Below are 24,527 nucleotides of genomic sequence, written 5' to 3'. Positions count from 1 at the left end.
CCACCTTACATAGAAGATGAGAGAAAAACTATAGTGTGTTTACCTGAAGGAAAATGTAAGTATTCAGCTGTTAATGATATGCTCAGGAAAATCTTTCAGGTGAGCAGTGTGTCAGAAGGAGAGCTTGCTAGGGTAGGTCAATTGTAATATTAATATCATATGACAGCATCCCATCAATCTAAATTAAGAGGGACAAGTTGCTTGCTAATTATGTCTATTAGGAGTAATTCTGACTCATTCAACCAATCACAGTCACTAGTATTGTGGCTTCATGCATATGAGAAATGACAATTGTGTCAAGAGTTCTGTAGAGCAAAAATACGCTTCTTCTGTTTTGTTTTCTCTGTTGAGTCTTTCAGCTCCCAGGATAATTCAGGATATTGGAACTCTTGGCTGGTGAAATGATAATTATGAACAGGAAAAAAAAGAGATTAGTTTACACTGGAATTGTGAAGGAGTATAGTTTTCACAAGAGCTGTGAGGTGAGTATGAAGATTTCCATACCTGGCTGAATCACTGGTAAAACATCCATGAAACATCCATGAAACATGGAGGAAGTGCACAGGTGTGGAAGCCAGGTGTGCTTCTTCAATCGTCATGCAATCATCGCTCCCTCTTAGCATCCCTCAATCATTCCAGGGAGCAGATTTCCTATGAATGAAAACTTTGCATTCATAGGAAATCCGCTCCCCTTGAGACGATTCAGGGATGCTAGACTGAAAACTAGAGAGGGTTGCTGTTAGTGGGTGCTGGGGGTGCAGATTGCACCAGGTGACACACCACAGGAGGGGTGACACCCTGGTGGGGTCCTGCACCTTCTGTGGCAGAGATGCACATGTGCCCTTCATGGCTCTGCCACCTGGCTCCCACCCCAGGAAGGAAACCAAGGGGGCAACCGAGGAGGGCCAAGCGCTCAGTGAGAGAGCCAGGTCAGTGACAAAGCCACATGGGGTAGGTATTGATGGGAAAGGCAGGGTCCTGATGCTTCCCCTCTCAGCCACCATCACACACACTGTGATGCCACAGGCTGCTTGTGATATCTGCTGTATGTTTTATGGTTGTGTAGAACAGGGAATTTCAGCAGGTGTTGCTTGTCATGCAACTAGATTATAAGCAGTGGCTGCACTGCCTGGGGTGTCACCCATTGTGGGGGGATGTGGCTACCAGGGGTAGGACCAAAAGATCACATACCCCTCACCTCACTGCCATGCACTGCTCTACCTATGAGTAGAATGGCAAGCAGCAGCTGGGGTGAGCTGGGCACACTGCTGCACATCACTGCACTCATGAGTATAACAACACATGGCAGGGTGTGTGTGTGTGCTGGACACACTCCCTTGTTGTCACACACCACTCTACTCATGAGTAGAACAGCGTGCAGTGGGAGGATGCACTTGGCCGGGTGTCACCCAGTGCGGTCCACACTCCCCACACTCCCTAGTGACACCACTGATTATAAGCAACACCTGCTGAAATTTCCTCTTCTACACAACCATCTAAGGTACATGAACCCTCTCCAGTCTTCACTTTGGAAACCCTAACAGCACATTGCTTCCAGTATCAGAAAAAATATGCTTCTGCATATCACTTTCTGGGGAGCATAAGATGGAAGATGGAGTGGCACTCATGGCCTCCTGGTGGGCTTCACATGAGTGGCCACAATATAAACATAATTTTGAATCAAGTACTCCTTTGGTCTGATTCAATATGGCTCCCATGTTCTTATCCTCCCTCCCTCTCTCCCTCCCTCTATACATGCATCCATCCAGGAAATTTGACAGAGATGCTTACTCTTATAATTAGCAATGAGACTTCTCTGAAAACTCCCAGAAACTCTTTGCTCACATAGACAGGGAATGTTGCTGCAGACTAATAACCCTGAGGTCATATGAAGCCAATTTTCAGTATCAGTTGGTTTGTTTTATATATATGTTCTTTACAGTGTGCACATGGGATGACATGGTAGAAGTTCCAGAAGAATAAATGTATAATGGTGACAGAGGAGGAGAGGAATTAAAAAGTAGATGTGACATTAATCTGCCTGTGCATTAAGCCAGCTTTCTACAACAAGGTGTTATTCCAATTATATGTTTGATGTCAATGCTCATAATTTCCAGCCAGCCATTAACACATGTGATGATGGAAGTTGTGGTCCAATGCATCTGGAGTGCCCCTGTGAGAGGAAGGCTGCATTGATCCCTTGCTTCAAGTTGTTTTTAATTGACCAGTTTAAATGCCCAGTTATAAATTGACCAGAACAAAAATAAAAATGGCATTCTCATCATTCTTTCTAATGATGTGATATGAAGGGGAAAAACTGCAATAGATCAAGCAGAAAATGTTATTCTAGCAGAAGACTAGATATAAAACCCAAGCATTTTTCAAAAGAACTAAGAAATGATGAGATATAAAAAGTTTTGTGAACGGAAAAAGACCTATTTGCTTCCATTCTTGTCAATTCTTTACATCAACAGATGCTTCATGCAGCTGCAATTTGTGTGCAGTCACAGGAGAGTATTTGCACATGGTTGAAATTCAATTTTTATGGAGCAGACTTCACCACTCAAATACTACCCACCGATATTTTCCTGTTCATTTGCAGTGTGTTTACCGAATATGTGCTGCACAAAATCAATCCCAGAGTGTCTCTGTGTGGTGCCAATTTGGGGACAACTTCAATCATGTGAAAATACTCTGAGGGGCTCTGGTAATACTGAAGGGAAGGGGGGAGTTTCTTCAATCCATCACTAATATGTTGAACACAAAACAATGTTTTTAAAACCCAGATCTTTTGTAATCTAGGCTTTTCTAACACCATCTCTTCAGGAAAGGAGAAATAAAATAATACAGTTGCTAGAAAAGCTAATTCATATTAACCAAAAAGGGACCATTTAGATTTGGGAAGTGCTTTCCTTATTTCCCCCCCCCCCCTTGTGTACAAAGATACAAGAGCTTAAGAGTTGGTAGGCTGTGCTAGTTAAGTGATTTTCCCCCTATATATTATTCTGTTTTTCTTGTCTCAAAAGCATGAATATGCAGGTCAGAATCCCACTGTGGCATTACCCCTGCATTGTATTTTTACATGCATGTGAAAGAAAGTGTGCAGCACTCTCTTACATAAGCAATTCCACTTTATTCTGCAGTAGAAATAATTGGATTAAAGATGAGTCAGCATGTGGGCAGAACCTCTCCCCCCACAAAAAACAACACCTGGAATGGTAACCAGAAAGGCCATCATTCTAACTCATTCAGCTAAGTATGGTGGTGGGACTTTACACTCCACTAACATTAAACCAGATCTTGGCCACATTGTTCACAAAATGTGTATCTGACATGAATGACTAAATTGATCTCATGAATAGAGGAGGGAGACTTACCCCAACCTGCTCTGATGCTGCTCACTTCACATGGAGAGTAAGAATCTCAAGGGGGAGAGCCTCCACTACATATAAGAGTGTCTCCATATAGAATCATAGAATCGTAGAGTTGGAAGATACCACAAGGGCCATCCAGTACAACTCTCTGCCATGAAGGAAGACACAATCGAAGCATTCTTAGCAGGTTGTCTTCCAGTCTCAGTTTAAAAACCTCCAAATAAGGAGATTCCACTACACATCAAGGCAGCGTGTTGCACTATCTTACCAAGAGGAAGTTTTTCCTGATGTTTAGGTGGAATCTCTTTTCCTCTAGCTTGAATCTATTGCTCTACATCCCAGAGTCATATTGTATGACAAAAACAAACAAACAAACAAACAAACAAACTGAGATGCAGTGAGAGAGAAGTGTCTATCTCCTTGCCTTTCCACATGCTGTTGTAACAATTCCATCATTCTCCTTCCAGAGGGAAATGGTTGTAAAAGTATGCTTTTTGCCAAATAGATATTTCCAGCATGACAAAAAACACACTTTTATAACCATCTCCCTCAGGAAGAAAATGGAAGTGCTTTGACAGCATGTGAAGAGGCAAAGAGAAAGCAATTTCTCTCTTGCTGCCTCTCAGCTTTCTTCTGTCATGCAATAAGGCAGCTAGTCTCTGGAGCAGCAGAAAACAAGCTTGCTCCATCCTCAATATGGCACCTCTTAAAATATTTAAACATGGCTATCATATCACCCCTTTACCATCACTTCTCCAGGCTAAACATACCCAGCTCCCTAAGCTTCTCCTCATAGGGCATGGTTTCCTATAGGTCTTTTCATTGTGCAAGGGTGGGGAAAGGGACTGGTGGCATTTGGATATGGCATTACCTAGTTTTGTACTTCTTGATTTATTCTCTCAGGCTTACTGGTGGCTTACTCCACTAGAGTCATCAAAAAACAATAGAAAGGCAATGGTTTAAATGAGAGTGAAAAATGATTATGCTTCCACTCAGAAAGAGATTTCTTAAATTTTATATCCATCACCCCAATCCATAGAGCAGGGGTAGGCAACCCTTTTGAGCCGGGGGCCAGGTTGCTGTCCCTCAGACAACTGGGGGGCCGAAGCCAAAAAATAAATAATTAAATATTTTTTTAAAAAATTAAATATATAAATAAATCAGGACAAATGTAGGACAAAATTTTCAAATGGAAGACACTTTTTTTAAAAAAATGGAGGACACATGAAAAAATTTGCTGATTTTTAAAAAAATGTTAATATAAATGCATGTTTCTGAGGCTTCTATAGACAATTGCCCCCCAACGGCCCCGGCGGCAATCGGCGGCAGGACCGGGCTGGGGCCGGTCCCAAGGCCTCGTGGGGCCGCATCCGGCCCGCGGGCCGCAGGTTGCCTACCCCTGCCATAAAGGAATGTCTTGTCTGCATATTTATAGCAAATAAATTGCAATGGCAGTATCTAAAAATTGAGAGGCTCCATCTGCTCCCATGGAAAGTCTCAAAGGCACATAAAACTGTATGACTTTGCAGAAATGGACGAAATGATGAATTTGATTAAAGAAAGATTTGTTAGCAATTTTTTTTAAAAAATGGAATTTTTTTCTTTCTTTTTTTTAAAATGGGAATTGATCATTGGCATTCGGTGCATCTACAGTGTAAAAATAATGCAGTTTGACATAACCTTAACTGCCATGGCTCCATCCTATTTAGTCCTGAGATGTCTAGTTATGTGATTCACCAGCACGCTTTGGCAGAGAAGACTAAAGACCTTGTAAAACTACAAATCCCAGAATGGAGCTGCAGCACTTAAAGTGATGTCAAGTTGCATTATTTCTATAGTGTAAATGCACCCTTTATTGGAAGAAAGTAGGATCTGAAGGATAGTAAATTGAGCTAATAAGTAAAAGTCTATTTTTATATTTTAATTTAGAGGAAGCCAAACAATTTAATATCTACAGTCATGATTTAGGAGCTTATCGCTCAGCATTTTAAACAAGCTCCAGCCTCCCTGGCTGGAGCCAGGACATGGAATGGAGGCAGGGATTATTGCACACTAAATCACCACCGAACCGCCAGCCACCATCAGCCCAGGACTTCTAAAAAAGTGCTGGCGGAGCACAGATTGGTCCGGCTGGGACCCGGGCTGATGGTGGCCAGCAGTTCAGCGGTAATTTAGTGTGTGATAATCCCCGCCTCCATCCCATGTCCCGGCTCCAGCCCGGGAGGCTGGACCCGGTTTAAAATGCTGAGCGATAAGCTCATTAGTAAGTAAAATTGGAAGTGTGTGTATTCCCTTTTTCTTTTTTGTTGTTGTATAGTGGTCTTGGATGAAGCCGATTTTCAAGAACCATTTCAAACTGGCTTCAGGACAGGCTATGGGGTAGAGACTGCCATGATTACCTTAACTGATGACCTCCGTCTAAACATTGACAGAGGAAACATGACCCTGCTGGTGCTATTAGACCTCTCAGCGGTATTTGACACAATATGAATGAATGAATGAATGAATGAATGAGGTTTTATTTATATACCGCCATTCCTTCGATCACGGCGGTTTACAAGATAATAATGAAATACAATACAGCGCGAAACAAAAAGTTTACAGATAAAAATTAAACCACGAAAATCCCCCATATTACACCATATAATAAAATACATCATTAAAAATCCATCATTCATACCTAGTAATTAAAACCAGTTAAAATCAATAACAATCTAAACAACACGCAATACACAGGAGAAGATGACAATCAGGACATGTGGGGGAAGGCTTGGCGGAATAAGTGAGTCTTAAGATTTTTCTTAAATGACTCCAGGGAGAGGGCTGAGCGGAGCTCATCAGGGATAGAGTTCCAAGACTGCGGAGCCACCGCAGAGTAAGCCCTTTGCGCAGTCCCTACATATCTCGTCTTAGGAACTCTCAACAGTTTTTTCCCACCTGACCTGAGAGTGCGGGGTGGATTGTATGGGAAGAGGTGGTCCTCCAAGTACTCCGGGCCCAAGCCATTTAGGGCTTTATAGGTAATTACCAACACCTTGTATTGAGCCCGGAAGCGGATTGGCAGCCAATGCAGATCTTTCAATATAGGTGTTATATGGCTGGCCCTGGAACTACCAGTGACCAGCCTTGCGGCCATATTTTGAACCAACTGCAGCTTCCGAGTTTGGTACAAGGGTTGCCCCATGTAGATCGCATTACAGAAATCAAGTCGAGAGGTTACCAGTGCGTGTACTACTGTTTCAAGGTTCCCCAGGTCCAGGTAGGGGCGCAGCTGGCGTATCAGCCGAAGCTGATAACAGGTACTTCTAACCGTCGCATCCACCTGAGGAGTCAGGTGAAGCGACGAGTCCAGAAGCACCCCCAAACTGCGAACAGTGTCCTTCACAGGGAGCGTGACCCCGTTCAGGACAGGTGGACAAATTTCCTTCCCAGGACCGGGAGAGCCTATCACAAGTACCTCCGTTTTCTCTGGATTCAGGCTGAGTCTGTGTTCCCTCATCCAGCCCATTACCGACTTCAGACAGGCATGGAGTGGAGAGATGCCATCCCTAGTCACTGCATCAGTCGGAGACACAGAGAAGACTATTTGGGTGTCATCAGCGTACTGATAACACCGCGCCCCGTGTCTCCGGATGATCTCTCCCAGTGGCTTCATGTAAATGTTAAATAGCATAGGGGACAAAATCGCTCCCTGAGAGACCCCAGATGTCAGGGCCCTCCTATCGGAACAACAGTCCCCCAGCTCCACCATCTGGAACCTACCTGAGAGGTAGGAACGGAATCACTGCAGAGCAGTGCCCCCGAGTCCCAACTCCCCCAGGCAATCCAGAAGGATACCATGATCGATGGTATCGAAGGCTGCAGAGATGTCTAACAGCACTAACAGGGACATGCTACCCCAGTCCATGCCCAGACGGAGATCATCGGCTAGGGCGACCATGGCAGTCTCAACCCCATAGCCCGCCCGGAAACCGATTTGAAATGGGTCCAGATAATCCGTCTCCTCCAAGACCCTCTGTAGCTGGGAGGCAACCGCTCTCTCGATCACCTTCCCTAAAAATGGCAGCAGTGACACAGGCTGATAATTATTTCGAATTAGGGGGTCAAGGGAGGGCTTCTTTAATAAAGGTTTTACAGTGGCCGTTTTAAGATTAGATGGAAAACGGCCCTCCCCGAATGATGAATTGATAATACGACGCAACATTTCTTTTGTCGCCATTCCCCCCTGAACTGCCAGCCATGAAGGGCAGGGATCAAGAGAGCAGGTTGTCTTCCTAACGTTACCGAGGATCTTGTCCACATCCTCGGTACTTACAGACTCAAAATGATCCAGTACAACTGAGTCCACGGAAGCTCTGGACGCCTCTACTCTTGATTCTGAACCAATAACAGCGTCAAGATCAGCTCTTAGCCGAGAGATTTTATCCGCGAAGAAGTTGTTGAACTCGTCACAGCAGGCTTTAGATGGCTCCAATAATGGGTTCAGGGGGGGAGCCAACTGAGTGAGCTCTCTCACAACCCTGAACAGCTCTGCTGGACGCGACTCCGCGGATGCAATACGTGCAGCATAGAACGAATTCTTAGCTGCACCTATTGCCACTCCGTAGGCCTGCAAATGAGACTCTAGGAATGTCTTGTCGGCTAAGTCATGATGTGTCCGCCATTTGCGCTCTAGTCGTTGCGCAGCCCGCTTCCTTGCCCTGAGATCTTCCGTATACCAGGGCTTTTTATTGGAAGCAGGCCGGAAAGGACACTTGGGAGCGATACTGTGTATAGCCCTGGAGAGATCAGTATCCCAGGTGTTAGTCAGGGCATCAACAGAATCGCCGTCAGTTCCAACCAGATAGCCCTCTAGAGCTTCTTGGAACCTTTTGGGTTCCATCAGCCTGCGAGGGTGGACCATTCTAATAGGTCCGCCACCCCCGGGGGGGGATCTGGGTAGTAGCCCTGATACTAGCCTCGACCAAGAAATGATCTGTCCATGACAGGGCAGAAATATTGGTTACCTCTGCCCACGGAGACTCCATGTCCGTACAGAAGACAACATCGAGTGTATTACCAGCAGAATGTGTGGGCCCTGTGACCAATTGGGACAGGCCCATGGCAGTCATGGTGGCCATGAACTCCCGAGCCGCACCAGTTGGAACTAAACTGGCCTCAAAGGGGATGTTGAGGTCCCCCAGGACTAAAAGCCTAGGGGACTCCAACACCAGCTCCAAGACCAGCTGTGTTGGACCTTGACATCCTCTTGGAATGCCTGAAAGAGCTAGGAATTGGAGGCACTGCTTTGCAGTGGTTCCATTCCTTCCTCTCAGGTAGATTTCAGAGGGTGATGCTCAGGGATAGTTGCTCTTCAAAAACAGAGCTGAATTGTGGCGTCCCTCAGGGCGTCATCCTGTTCCTTATGTTATTCAACATCTATATGAAGCCGCTGGGAGAAATCATCCGTAGACATGGAGTGAGGTGTTGACACCCAAATATACTTCTCCGTGGTCTGGGTCATCAGCAACGACGACAGATGGCATTTCTCACCTCAATCAATGTCTTGCAGCAGTAACGGACTGGATGAGGGAAAACAAGCTTAAGCTGAATCCAGACAAAATGGAAGTATGTACGGTAGGGCCCCCCAAAACCAAGTATCGGGCTGCAACCTCCAGTCCTAGAGGGGTTTATGCTCTCCTCAAAGGACTGTGTTTGCATCTTAGGGGTGCTTCTCAACTTGTTGCTTCAGATGAGAAATCAGGTGAATGCAACGGTCAAGAGTGCCTGTTATCAGCTCCAGCTGATACGTCAGCTGTGCCCTTTCCTGGGGCCGGGTGACCTCGAAACTGTAATACACGCATTGGTAACCTCAAGACTTGTTTTTTGCAATGTGCTCTACATAGGGCTATCTTTGTGCCTAGTCCGGAAACTTCAACTGGTACAGAATATGGCAGCCAGATTGATTACGGGAACAACTAGGAGTGACCATATTACACCGATATTGAAATCACTCCACTGGCTGCCTATTAGTTTGCAGGCACAGTGCAAGGTGTTGGTCATTACCTTTAAAGCCCTCCATGGCTTGGGCCCAACCTATTTAAGGGATCGCCTCTTTCTGTATAATCCGCCCTGTAACCTCAGATCCTCTGGGAGGAATTTGTTGCAGTCTACAAAGACCAAATTGACGGTGACCTCCCAGAGGACTTTTTCCACAATCGCTCCCAATTTATGGAATGGCCTGCCAGATGAGATCCATCAAATTACCAACTTAGAGAGCTTCAAGAACGCTGTCAAGACGGATCTCTTCCAGCAGGCCTTCCCGGAATAGAACCCGGCCACGTAAAGATCCCCCCACAGATATATATAAGACTCTGCCCACCGTTATTCTATTATTGTATTATTGTTTTTAGATTTTATTGTCTGTAATTTTAATGGATAGAATTGTTTAATCCTTTTTCAAGGGGGGGTGGAAATTGTATATATGGCATTTTTTAAAGGTTGTACGCTGCTTTGATTGTGGTAACAAAAAGCGGGATATAAATTAAAAGTTTTATTGTACTGTGTTAGTGTATGTAGTATGTAGAATTATCAAAGAGACAAATCTACTGCTAGGAAATGGAAGGTCCCTAAATGTGGGTCTTCTGGAGGCAGGTTAGCTGGAGCCAGATGCAATTCTGCTGAATCCCATGCTCTCCTGTTCCTATGAGAGAGGCCTGGATTGGGCCCTCCATCTATGCCAGTCTGGATTAATTAAATATGACCTGCTGGAAGGGCTTGGAAGCAGGACAGATGTGCTACTACATATCCCCCCCACCATGACTCTACTTAAGACTGGTTCCTTCATTGCTTTTGTTTTAATAATTTTAATTTTGTATGATTACTTTAGGCCATGCATTTTCTCATACCCTCCAACATTTCACAGACAAAACCCATCATGCAACATCAGAGTATGATCAAGATGGCAAAAGTTATTAATAAGGATGAATACACAAGCTAGGACAGGCTGCAAGAGATTGCTTTTGCCAGAGTCTACCAGAAAGAGGAAGACTCTCCTCTCTGCATTGTCTGAGTTGACTGAGTGCAAACTACTTTTGCACTTTGACTTTTATTTACAGCAACTGAAGTAGGCTGAGGGCAAAGGTGGAAAGTGAGAGGAGGAGAGAAAAGCTAGGCATTTTAAAAGCAAATAAAAAATGGAGTAACATAGAATTAATCTGGTCCATCTCTAATAAACTTTGGGGTTGTTCTCACTAGGTGAAACCCCGCGTTCTGAATCGAATCCAAGGAGTGGCGTTCCTATTAGGATCCGATTTAAACCTAGAACGGTTCTAGAGCAACCCGCAATCGTCTCCACTACAAATCGAATTGTAGAGCGGAATAAAATTTTGATTCGAGTTTTCCTCATTTAACGCGTGTTAAAAAAACACTAGGGTCTGACCTACGTTTTTCCATTGATTCGATTTAGGAACTGGAGCATTTAAATAGGAACGACAGCCTTTGAAATTGCGTTAGATGAATGGGAGGAGCGGAGTGCGATGGGGCTGTCCTTGGGGGAGTTGCCCTTTCTGTCCCCATCCGTCTGGCTGTCGCCATTTTTGCTTCCCTCACCCCTTTGTCCGCTGTGGTCTTTCAATAAGAGATAAGGATTATTTTTATTTTTTATTTTAATGGTTTACAGGCGCTTAATCTCTTCAGCGCTTTAAGCGCCTGAAGTCCCGGCTGCTCAAGCGCCTGCATCTGCCAAAGGAGTACAAGGCTTCCCCCGGTGGATTGCAACCTCCCCTCTGTGTGGGGAGAGCCCATTTCTAACGGAGGAGAGGCAGGAAGGGAAGGCTCCTCTCAAAGAGGCATTCCCTGCCCGCTTGGGCACTGATCTCGCCCAGGCAGGGAAGGGAAGGCTCCTCGCGAGGAGGCATCTTATCTCGCCCAGGCAAGGAAGGGCTCTGATCAATGGGGGGGGGGGGGATAGAGCCTTTCTCCCTCCATTTCTCAAATGGAATCTGCCTTCTCCTCCAACCCTGGAAAGAGAATCTTTGGGAAGAGTGCTCCCTCCCTGCTTTTCCAGCAGCCTCCTTCATTGATCTCTGTGCTCTCTGAAGGGATTCTCCCTGGCTGTCTTGGGAGACAGGATGCTGCCCTCCAAAACCTATCCCATAGTTCCTCTGGAAAGAGCTTCGCTTTTTGCCAGAAGCCTCCTTCATTGATCTCTGTGCTCTCTGAAGGGATTCTCCCTGGCTGTCTTGGGAGACAGGATGCTGCCCTCCAAAACCTATCCCATAGTTCCTCTGGAAAGAGCTTCACTTTTTGCCAGAAGCCTCTCCCATTGATCTCTGTGCTCTCTGAAGGGATTCTCCCTGGCTGTCAATGAAATGGAAACGATGCCAAAAGATAAATCGCTTCCAAATATTCCGGATTAACGTTACGTCATTCTGACGTACTATTGATTGACAGCTCCAAATAAGGTATGGAGGAGAAGAATCGCTTTATTTAAACACCGATTTCATGCCAAGTAGGAACGCTTGCAGGTAAAAACTTCGATTTAAATAACCAGATGGGAACGATGAACAAAGCGATTCGGATAGCGGGATAAGAACAGTGTTATTTTGAATCGATTTTATTAAAAACGTTGTATTTTAAATCGTTTCAAATCTTAAGTGGGAACAACCCCCTTGACTGTTTGAAGTTATGTTTTGTATTGATTCCTATTATTCACCTGGATGGAGAATGGTTCAGCAGCAGCAAGAGCGGCAACAATATTTCATTAATAATAATCTGATCCTAGTTTGCATTACATGGCATAGGAAAAGCTGCAGCAATATATATATATATATATATATATATATATATATATGGAAATATGAGAAAGCGAAGATGATGGGTGACTGTGGAGACTGTGCCAATTAAAAGGAACCCAAGTGGTCGTCTTTGACATACACACATTGAAAGAAAGATGAGAAAGTAACAAGGTTGTTAAGATTCAGGTTTGTGTGCCTGTGTGTTTATTTCTACTTGTCAGGCAAGTAGGCCAGAATTTTCATTTCTGTTTTCCCCCTCTAACGACAGCTGCTTTGAAAAGCATCAGCCTTGCCTTTGAGAGTGCTGATATCTGCAAGCCCTCTGGTGGGATTGTAGCAGCTAATTGCCTGGGAATGGCTGTAGTAAAAGAAAAGGAAAGGCAGACGAAGATTGTAAAGTTGCAAATAACAAGGAAGGAAAAAAAAGCCACAAAAAGTAGAAAGAAAAAGCAGGTTTGTGAACTAGTGAACAGCAATACTTCTGCATATTCCTTTCCACCATTCCCTTTCCTTCCTCAGCATCCATTCCAAAGAGGTTAAAGGTTCTTAAGATGTCATAGGATTCTCTATGTCAAAGATGAATGAAGACTGCACAAGGAACTATTTTGAAATGTGGCCTAGTGTCAGCATCCAGCAAAGTGAGTCAAATGTCAGGGCCCATTCAGTTGATTCTGATCTCCTTTTAAAATCATACAAAATAGATATTATTTTGGAGGGACCGACACTGAAGAGAAGTGCTGGGTCAGGAAGTGTCTACTGTACCCTAGTGTGACTTGGTCACATGTGTCCTGGTTTTTAATCTGTGAAATGTTGGAGGATATGCCCAAAATTCATACAAACAGAGACAAGCATGTGGTTGTCATTGTACCGGATGGTGCATGGCTGAGACTAAGACATGGAGCAATTTAGACAGAAGTTAAACAATACTGGAAAAGGGTTTCTTCATACAAGAGCTTCTTGATAAAACCAAGATGTCAGGAGCTGTATGTACACTGCAGAATTGGTGCAGTTTTACACTGCTTTAACTGCCATGGCTCAATGCTATAGAATACCGGGATGTGTAGTTTTGTGAGATACTTGTCTGTCAGAGAGCCCTGGTGCCACAACAAATGACAAATCCCAGGATTCCATAGTATAGAGCCATGACAGTTACAGTGATGTCAAACTGCAGTAATTCTGCAGTGTGGCAGCAGCCAACTCCATCCTTACTCTCCTTCCTCTAACAAGTTAAAACATGCTGCTTTTAGAAACTGACTGGGCTTTTATTGTGACGCTGTTTCTATGGTTTGCATATAGGTTATTAAAAATGAATTTTAATGTTTTTGACTTAATAAATTGCTATATTTTAAAATATTTTGAAATAAATTTTATATTTCTACTTTTACTGAAGATTTTGTATAATTTTTAATATACGGTACTATTTTTTAAATATGTTTTTAGCCATCTTGAGTCTCATTATTGGGAGAAAAAATAATAATAATTGTAAGCCACTCTGAGAGCCTTTAGGGCTGAAGGGCGGGGTGTAAATACTATATATTAAATAAATAAATAAATAAATAAATAAATAAATAAATAAAATAGTCCCACTACATTCAGTGCTGGTCAGGTCACTTAAGAATACTGTATTCATTTCTGGGCAGCTCATTTGAAGGAGGGTATAGCCAAGTTCAAACAGAAAAAGAGAAGGGCAACAAGGATGACCAGAAGTATGGAGAAGAAAACATATGAGGAAAGGTTGAGGAGCTGAACATTTTCAGCCTGGTGAAGAGTAGACTGACAGTTCATAAGATTGCACTATTTAAATCTCTAAAGGGCTGTCAAAGGCCCGGTACATACTGGTGGTGAAACGCCACCCCTCTTTGCTGAGGAGCATTGCCACAGCAACCAAACCATGGGGCAACGATGTGCAGCAAAAAAGAATCTGCCTAGAGTGGTTTCTTTTTTGTGGCGTCGTAAGGGCTGTATTGCAGCCCTATGACGCCACTTCCTTTAAGAGATGTGTAGGTGCTCAGACGCCCACACCTCATCTACACACACCCTGTGTGGGCGGTGCCGCTCAATAATGGTACCGCATGCACGTCATAGGGCTCGGGAGTGTGCTGTTGGTGCACACTCCCGAGCCCTACTATCGCCGCTAGGACTTCGCTTCCTGGCGGTGTGTACCATGCCATACAGAGGAGTTCTCTGCTGCCCTAGAGGATAGGACTAGGTCTCATGGTTTTAACTTACAAGAGAGGAACTTCTTGACAGCAGGATCAGTTAAAAATAATGTTTTAAAGGTGTTTTTATCTTGTGAGCCACCATGGGTCCCTATTTGGGAGAAAAGGGGCATAAAAATGAAATACAGTAGGTCCTCCTTATACGCGGATTTGCCATGCGCGGATTTAAGCATACGCGCATGGCAAATCCGGGGATTTTGTCCCCAATGGCGGCGCGCGTGCACGCGTGCCGCCAATGGGGACAACTTCCCTCCCTCCCCTCTCCTCCCCCAACTCTTTCCTTCCTTCCTTCCCTCCCTCCCTCCCTCCCTCCCTCCCTCCTTACTTACCTTTTCGTCACCGGGGGGCCCCGTCGCTGCTGCCGCCGCCGCCGCCGCCACCAGCCGTGGTGACGGAGGGGAGGCCTCTGGCACTGGTCCTCCAGCGCCAGAGACCTTCCCTCCGCGGCTACAGCCAGGGGAAAGGCCAGGCTCTGCTCCTGGAGTCCTCCAGGAGCGGCGCCCGGCCTTTCCCCCGTCAGCCGTGGCGACGGAGGGGAGGCCTCTGGCGCTGGTCCTCCAGCGCCAGAGGCCTTCCCTCCGCGGCTACAGCCAGGGGAAAGGCCGGGCTCTGCTCCTGGAGTCCTCCAGGAGCAGCGCCCGGCCTTTCCCCCGTCAGCCGTGGCGGCGCCGTGGCGAGGAGGAGGAGGAGGAGGCCGAGCGCCTGGGGCCTCTTCGGCCCCCACTCCGCCGGCACCTGCACCTCGATGCAGGGGCCGAGTGGCGGACTGGAGACCAAGAGGCCTCCAGCCCACCCCCCGGCCCTTGCAGAGAGGTGCTGGCGGTGGCGGCGGCGGAGTGGGGGCCGAAGAGGCCTCTGGCGCTGGTGCTCCGCTGCTGCCGCTGCCGCCGCCACAGAAGGGCCGGGTGGCAGGCTGGAGGCTTCTTGGCCTCCAAAACCCCCACCCGGCCTTCCCACCGGCTCCGGCTGAGGCGGTGGTGGCGGCGGTGGCGGCAGCGGCAGCAGCAGCGACGGGGCCCCCCGGCGACGAAAAGGTAAGTAAGGAGGGAGGGAGGGAGGGAAGGAAGGAAGGAAGGAAGGAAAGAGTTGGGGGAGGAGAGGGGAGGGAGGGAAGTTGTCCCCAATGGCGGCGCGCGTGCATGCGCGCCGCCATTGGTGACAACGGGACTTGAGCATACGCGGAATTTGGTATACGCGGGGGGGGTTCGGAACGGATCTCCCGCGTATACCAAGGACACACTGTAAATAAATAAACAGATTTTCTAACCAGAATTCCTGCACTGAGAAGGGGGCAAAGCCTGTCAATGCCTCCCAATCACATCCTTTTCATAACTGATACATGTGTGATAAGTTCCTCCCACTGCAGTTCTGATATGCAGGAAGTCAGTGTTGTGAGTTGGGGTGATTATGTTCCTCTTCTCCATTCCCCCCCCCCCCATTCCCAAGCAGGCTGTTTTTGTTTTTCAATATCGTTTCTTTTCTTTTCTGTCTGTCTGTTTTTTTTTTTACTTAATCAATTGCTGTGGCTGTGCAATTCTAAATAAAATACTAATTAAAAAATACATACTAAAAGGCATGCTGGGAAGAGCATAGGGCAGGAATGTGGGTTTATAAAGGCCACCATGCAGACAACAGAGCCTGGGGCTATAGCACCAACATGGCACTTTTGAAGAGCTGTGCAAAAATGACTGTACCCAAACTGGTAGGTTTGCATTTCCTACACTCACATGATTGTGATAACGTTTAGAAAGTGACTTCAGTGATTATTTTAAACAAAGGCACTGAAGCACTCATATGAACTGCCACACAGCTGTCCTCCTCAGGAGGGGAAGGGGAAAGCCATGCCAGAATCTCTCTAGCAAAAACAATAGATGCATTTACAATTGCATCTCGATGTTTCCCTTGAAGGAGAAAGTGTCTACTCTGCATTATTCCAGCAAGACTCACACCATCCAGCCCTAACACTCACAACTAAGTTTGCTAGGAACTGCACACCAACTAAATCAGTGGAGTTGAACATGTCCTAGATTGCCTTTTGTTCCCAACAGAATTGCTTTTTGGACCTAATGGAATTGATCTGAGCACCCAAAGGTACAGAAGCCCATAGTATGAATGAGTTCCAGCTGAGAGACTTGCCTGCCAATTCACTTCATAGTCTGCAGAAGCATTCAAACCAGTGAAGACATATTGGAATGTTAGTGGTGTATTACATCTGGGAAGCCATTTGTCCTTTGGAGAAGCCCAGTCTGTTGGTTAGAGACTGACTCTATGGCTCATGAAGACAAATGGCCCCATTTTGTGCTTTGACAGCCTAGCAACTGTGCTGGGAACCCAAAAGAGATCCCAATGCTGTTTCTGTGGACTGGGAAAAGAAGCTTTGCATAGCACTGGGGAAGATTTTCAGCCATTTTACTTTGGCAAGCCACAGCTGCCTTGCTTATTCACTTGTTTCAGGCAACATCCATTAATCTAAGAGTTCCGTTGTGTCTCTATTGCCCAGGAAAAGCATATTACCACTAAACGGGAGTCTGTTTGGCAACATCTGCCTCTAACACACTTGTGTTGTCAACAGCCATCATGTCACCTTAACAGTAACTTATTCGGCTCATCTACCTTAATCTTTCCAGTAGCAGCCAGGTGAGCTTCCAACACCAGTCATATTCCACTTTGTTACAGGTCCACATCTGGCCTTATCTTACACTTAGACTGGTGTAACTACCATATTACTAATGTAGGAGAGAAAGAAGAGGTACAGGAGTTGCACTGGAAGCTAGAGTTGGCAGTCCACATAGTTGGATCACGTGTTCACACACGTACAGACACACATACATACACTTGACCTTATTAGGAATGTAAATCCCTGCTTGTAATGCGAGAACAAGAAATACTAACATTTTCTCTGCAGAAAGGGGAGATAGTTTCTGTTGCTCTCAACTATAGGTTTTGTGTTTATGTTGTGAGTATTACACACACTCTAAAGATGGAGTCAAATAAAGATGGAGTTGATGATACAAATGCATTCAGCACATTCAAGGGATGCAGAGTTTTATCCTGGGTCTATTCAGGTCTATTTGCATTGCTTATTCACACTGCTGATGATGCAGATCTTTTTTAAAAAAACCTGGAAAACTGGGTATTGATTATCCCGGATTAAGTGGGGGTTTTGGCAGCCCCCAAGCAGAAATTTAATCATGTGGACTCAGGATGCATGTGAACAACGGAGATTGAACCCAGATTAATCTTGGATTATTTTCATAATCTCAATAACCCCTAAGACTCTTAGATACCAGGAGTCCAGTGTCCACTCACACATGGAAACCCACTAAGTGATCTTGAGCAAATTATACTCATCTCAGCTAAGAGCCAAAGCTTCTCTGAATAAATCTTGTCAAGAAAATACTGAGTTAAGGTCACCATAAATCAGAGTCAGTTTGACGGCACATAGTGACAACAACAAAAACAACCAAGAAACAGGGAGACCCATGTTCAAATCTCTTCCTGACCATAATTCATTGTGTAACCTTGAGACAATCGTCATCTTTCAGTCCAGTCAATCTCACATGTTGGTTGTAAGAATAAAAAATGTCCCTACCTGATAGAACTGAAAAAAATCCTGATCTTTTTTCCCCCTTCTTATATTTGGAAGTGTTTACACAATTTCTGAAAACCTAAACACAGAGAAACAAAGCCTTTCATTTCAGTACCTCACAATTACTCGCTCACTGAATGCTATATAATATGAAGTAGTCTAGAATTATTATTTTTAAAGGTTAATTATTGGTTATAGCTGGCAGTATCCTGAGTTACTCCAATAGTAAAAAAAAAATGCCTGGCAGAACAGCTTGTCTAGAATAAAAGATCTTCCTTCTCTGATCTTTTTGTGCTTTGGGGAACATACAATTTCAATCTCACAGAGCAAGAATATGGTGAGTCACCTCAGTTGCTCCCTAGCAGTGGCACAGTTGCACAATAGTGTGGCGAAAAGCACTGTGGGAAATAGGCAAATGCCCATGTGCTTGTCAATCGAGGTGACCCTGTTTCAGGACAGCGTGTTGTTTCTAAGATGCTCATAGAATTTTAAACAGCTCTTTGCACTGGGCACTTCATCCCATTGGCACTTTCTGATCAGGTTTAGAAGACAAGAACTGTTCTGTGACCAAACCCGTTGCCAAAATTCTGCTGGGAATCTTACGTTTCTCCACTGAACAGCAAGCTTGTGTCTTTTGGCACCTGTGACACAGGAAGTTCAATAGTTGCATAGGCAAAGGCAAAATGGTTTTTAAAGTCTGCCCATGTCTTTAACCAAGGGGGAAAATGGGCTGCCCTCCCCTTCAGAGAGGGGGAATGTGTTAATGAAGAAATTAATTGATAGTGTTACAGAAGCAGGAGAGAAGCTGCTGGAGTGGAGTAGCAAACCATTATTAACCAACAGCCTGTAAAGGTTATCCAAAATCCTCAAGGAAAAGAGAAGATTTTATGAAAGGCTGGGATCTGACTCGGGAAGAATTTCATATACAAGCCAGACATTAGAGGCCACCACAGTTAAATTTCTGCCAAAGCCCATCAGAAGGCCAATTGCTGACCTGGCACTACTGTTGCTGAAGACAGTCTTCCATTAAGAAATGGAGATGTGATGTGGTAGTGATCCATATGGCTGTATTCCATTGAGATCCCTTTCATTAGGAAATAGGAGTCTCCCCCCCGCCAATAGTTGCCAGAGTAAAAACTGGAGACCTCTCCTGTACTTTTAATGGCTTTGGAGAAAAGGGAAGCCCAGAAGGTGTTGCTTGTCATGCAACCAGATAATAAGCAAAACCTTCTGAAATTCCCATTGCTACACAACCACTAAAGGTGCAAGAGTTGTCTCCAATTTTCACTCTGGCAACCCTACTTTCACCATAAGCCTCTAGGGAAATTCCTTATGTGCAGCATAAGGAGGAGGACACTGTGATCTACTGGTGGGTGTCTCATGTGCAACTGGTTGGCCACTGTGAGACCAGAAAGCTGTATTAAATAGATCTTTTGTCTGAACCAGCTAATGGCCATGCAAGAAGTAACTTTCCAAGCTCTGGATCTTTGGGATAATTCTAATTAATTTTTCCCTGAATTCATTTTATGGTTATAAAATGTTTCATTCACAATATTGTTTAGAGTAATGTGAATTATGTGATAAAAAGAAATAATAGCAACAACAACACGAAACATGAGGCATTAAAAATTGTCCAGCTGGCAAATGGCAAAAGGCAAATCAATCAGTCTGTAAAATTCCTTTTATCAAGTGATCTTGCATGGATAGAGACCTCAGTACTTCAGAGTTAATTTTTCCCATATATTTCTGTCCAGACCTAGAAATGAATTTCTGAAGCCTTTATTTCCACATTGTCACAAAATGCTCAGAGAGCATTTGTAAAGAGAAAACTGTCTTTGGAGGGTGGGTCATCCCACCTAACAGAATATATGGATATATTTTAGTCTGTTGCACGCCACTTTGATTGCTTGGCAAAAAGCAGGATAAAAATGAAAAAATATTATTTATTATTATTGGCCAGAATACTCCATTATGTTCTATGCTATGTAATGTTATGTATACTTGGCTACATAGCAGAAGTGCTAAGAAACCCTATCAGTGACTGTGAAGATGCATAACAGGACACCTGCAACAGTGTGCTAATGCACATCAGACTCTGCCTATGTGCATTGACATTCTCTAGCTGGTCCCCTTGCACATCGGCAATTAGCCAACTGCCCTACCTAGTAACTTAACAGTAGCCCTTAACTGTATATAGATGTCACAGAACTGTCCAATTCAATTTTCAGCAGATGTAACTCCATTTACAAAAATGTAAGTCTCCAACATTATCCCTGGGAAAGCTTACTAACACCACCTTTGACATTTTTGAAATGCAGATAAAAAACGTCCTGATAAACATTTGATTAGTTTAGTGGCTGGCTTTGGTGTAGTGGCTCAATTGTTCACTCCTGTGCTGGGTACTGTCAGAATCATAGTTCATATGCCATGCTTGCTAACATATATATTCTGTGCATGCTTTGTATATTAGATGATGGTATATACTACACTACTGATGATGCCGGGTGGAAAGATTGCTTATCCCTCTTGGAGCTCACCACGGCTGACGAGGGAAAGGCCAGGCACTGCTCCTGGAGGCCTCCAGGAGTAGCGCCCGGCCTTTCCCCTGGCTGTAGCCGCAGAGGGGAGGCCTCTGGCACTGGAGGACCAGCGCCAGAGGCCCCCTCTCCGCCGCCATCGCTGCCGGGGGGAGAGGCCGGGTGCTGCTCCTCGAGGCCTCCAGGAGCAGCACCCGGCCTTTCTCCTGGCAGCGGTGGCGGCGCCGCGGAAAGGAGGAGGAGGAAGCCGAGCGCCTGGGGCCTCTTCGGCCCCCTCTCCGCCGCCGGCGCCTGCACCTCGATGCAGGGGCCGAGTGGCGCACTGGAGGCCAAGAGGCCTCCAGCCCACCACCCGGCCCTTGCACAGAGGTGCTGGCGGCGGAGTGGGGGCCGAAGAGGCCTCTGGCGCTGGTGCTCTACTGCCGCCGCCGCCGCCGCAGAAAGGCCGGGTGGCAGGCTGGAAGCTTCTTGGTCTCCAAAACCCCCACCCGACCTTCCCCCCGGCTCCGGCTGAGGCGGCGGCAGCAGCGACGCGGCACCGGCGATGAGAAGGTAAGTAAGTAAGGAGGGAGGGAGGGAGGGAGGGAAAGAGTTGAGGGAGGAGAGGGGAGGGAGGGAAGCTGTCCCCAATGGCAGCGCGCGTGCACATGCGCCGCCATTGGGGACAACAGGACTTGAGCATACGCGGATTTTGGTATACGCGGAGGGGTCCGGAACGGATCCCCCGCGTATACCAAGGACGCACTGTATACTATATCCACAACATTCCCTTCATCTAACAAGCTGGTAATTTTATCAAAAAAAGAGATCAGATTTGTCTGGCATGACTTCTTTCTCTAAAACCCATGTTGACTTTTTGTGATTATGGCATTGCTTTCTAGATGTCAGACTAAATGGACGATAATTGTTGGGATCCTCTTTTTTCCCCTTTTTGAAGATGGGGACAACGTTTGCCCTCCTCCAGTCTGCTGGGACTTCTCCTGTTCTCCAGGAGTTCTCAAAGATTATTGGCAATGGCTCCAATATTACATTTGCAAGCTCTTTTAATACCCTTGGATGTAGTTCATCTGGTCCTGGAGACTTAAATTCATTTAGATTAACAAAATGTTCATGTAGTATCTCTTTACTTATTCTGTGCTGAAATTCCTCTTTTCTGTCCTTTGCTCCATTATCCTCAGGTTGAGCACCCTTTTCTTTTTCTGAGAACATGGAGGCAAAGAAGGTGTTGAGTAATTCTGCCTTTTCTCTGTCTTCTATTAGCATTTTGCCATCTTCTCCACGGAGTGGCCCTACTGTTTCCTTCTTCTTCCTTTTGCTGCAGACATATCCATAAAAGCCCTTTTTATTCTTTTTAACCTCTCTAGCAAGCCTGAGTTCATTCTGCGCTTTAGCTTTTCTGACTTTACCCCTACATGTGCTTGCTATTTGTTTTAATTCCTCTTTGATGATTTCCCCATTTTTCCATTTCTTATACATGCTCTGTTTAAAAGTTAGCTCCGCTGACAGTTCCTTAGTCATCCATCCTGGTTTCTTGAGACACCTCCCATTTTTCTTTCTCATTGGAACTGTTTGAAATTGTGCCTTCAGTATCTCCCTTTTGAGAAAATCCCATCCATCTGAACTCCCTCATCTTTTAGTATTCCTGACCATGGGATCACCCCCAGTATTCCTCTAAGTTTACTAAAATCCTCTCTCCTAAAATCTAGAAGGCGTGTCTGACTATGCCTGGCTTCTCCTTTCCATTGAATAACAAACTCTAGGAGAACATGGTCAGTTCCAGCAATAACAATAGCAAGTACATTTCTATACCACAATTTACAATGTGTAAGCTAATTGGCCCCAACTAGCTGGATATTCATTTTAGCAACCTCAGAAGCATACCAGGCTGAGTCGACCCTGAGCCCCTGGCTGGTATTGAACTCACAAACTTCTGGTTTGTATGAGTGACTGCAGTACAGACATTTAACCACTGTGCACCAGGTCTCCTGGTCCTGACAACATTGTTATACTGTGAACAATTTTAGTTTTCTGAATAAAGCTTTCTGAATCTACTGAAGCTTGTGTTTCTGAACATGACAGCTGTAGAACCATTATTGTTATATATAGAGGCATTTGTTGTGTGCCTTCAAGTCATTTCCAACTTATGGCAACCCGAAAGTGACCCTATCATGAGGTTTTCTTGGCAAAATTTGTTCAGAGGAGGTTGGCCATTGCCTTCCTTTGTGGCCGAGAGTGTGACTTGGCCAAGGTCACCCAGTATGTTTCATGGCAGAGTTGGGAATCGAACCATGGCCTCCAGAGTTGTAGTCTAAAACTCAAACCACTACACCATATTGTTTTTGTAATTGGTACAGTTATGAGCATGGACAGGACCATGTTGTACCTGACTCCCATGTAAAGGCAATTGGACTCTCAGAAAAAGTGGCAGAAACCCCAATTCAGCAATACCTGACTGTACAGGGACTGAAAGCTCCACTCCAACCCACACAAACGTCTGTATCTGTTTCAAGGTGTTTTTTTCCACATTCAAATATTTTAAACCTCACATTACTTTCACCCCAAATATGATGACATTGTCAAATTTTGTTAAATTGGAAATGAAATGAAATTTGTGTGTACCTCTACTGTGGATTCGTTATTCCTGCTTCTTTTTGACATCTGAAAGTGGTATTATTCCATCTCTCCTGCCACCACTGTCATCCATCCTACCTTTCCAATGAACTGAAGTCAGCTCTCTTTGGCAGAGAAGCATGGGAAATTGTAGGATAGCAATTGGCAGAGGAATAAATATGGTAAAGAGAAGAAAGTTAGTAGAAAGGGATTAATGTATCCAGTTAATTGTTAATAAGATAAAAATATAATTACATTTCTATTAAAAGGGGGGAACTTAACTACAGGTGCATCTACACTGTAGAAATAATGCAGTTTGAAACCACTGTAAGTACTGTAGCTCCATCTTATGGAATCCTGGGATTAGCCTTTTCTGTCAAAGAGAACTGGTACCTCACAAAACTACACATCTCAGAATTCTGTAGGATGGAGCCATGGAAGTTAAAGTGATGTCAATATGCATTATTTCTTTAGTGCAGATGTACATTATTGTGTTATCTGCCATTTCAATTTAAACTGAATTCCAGCATTTAAAAAAAAACACCTTACATACAGAAACTGAAAATGACTATACCCCTCCCCATCCTATTTTGAGTTTAGGAGAGAATGAAACTGCTACATGAATTTTTGAAAGTCCCCTTTCTCATCTACCAATAAAAAGATTTCTCCTTGCTTTCACTTTCTCCTTCCTCGTCTTTCTCCTAATTTCCTTATTCCCATGATTTCTTTAGTTTACTGATTCCTGGATCAATCTCAGCCAAAAGTCCTTGGGTTGAAAGGTCCAAAATTGAGTTTCTGGGGGAGATGAGGAACCTCTATTCAGTGTGTGGTTTAGAATACAGTAAGGCTATCTGGATGCAAAAAAACAAAAACAAAAAACTACCCACTTCTACGCTGCCCTTGTTGGCTTAAACTCTTGTTGCTCTTTGATACTCAATGATGTGACAGGTATTGGGATGCAGGCAGTGCTGAAAAGGCAAAGTGAATCCTTAGAACACACTTAAAAAACATTGGTGTGTTTTTTTCAAAAAAATTGTGGAACAGTCTATCTACAAATAGCTGCTTGGCTATATAGCTGTCATTCCGGCTGAGCAATTATAAGGATCCCTCTCACAGCATAGTATTTAAAACCCTGCCACTTTGGCTCCTCTTTGTTAAGGAAGGGAGGAAATGTCTGCCACCTTGACATAATTCACCATTTACAAATTGAAAGCAGCAAGGGTTCCATCTCTACCATTTAGAATTAATATAGGTATTATTATATCTTATTAATATCCTGCCCACTCAGTCTTGCAGCTGGGTAGCAATCAATCAACAGCAAAACAAACAGGGATGGTTAGATTTCCTTTCAAAAGTTTCTCCCCGTTAATCATACTGTTCATGAGATTAGGCTGCAGCTGAACAGCTAGCAGAGATAGTAT

This window comes from Sceloporus occidentalis, unplaced genomic scaffold (assembly GCF_023333645.1).
Source record: "Sceloporus occidentalis isolate IW3139 unplaced genomic scaffold, rSceOcc1.0.p SCAF_3, whole genome shotgun sequence".
Lineage (NCBI taxonomy): Eukaryota > Metazoa > Chordata > Lepidosauria > Squamata > Phrynosomatidae > Sceloporus > Sceloporus occidentalis.
The sequence above is the reverse complement of the archived record's forward strand: the minus strand, read 5'-3'. Positions refer to the sequence as shown.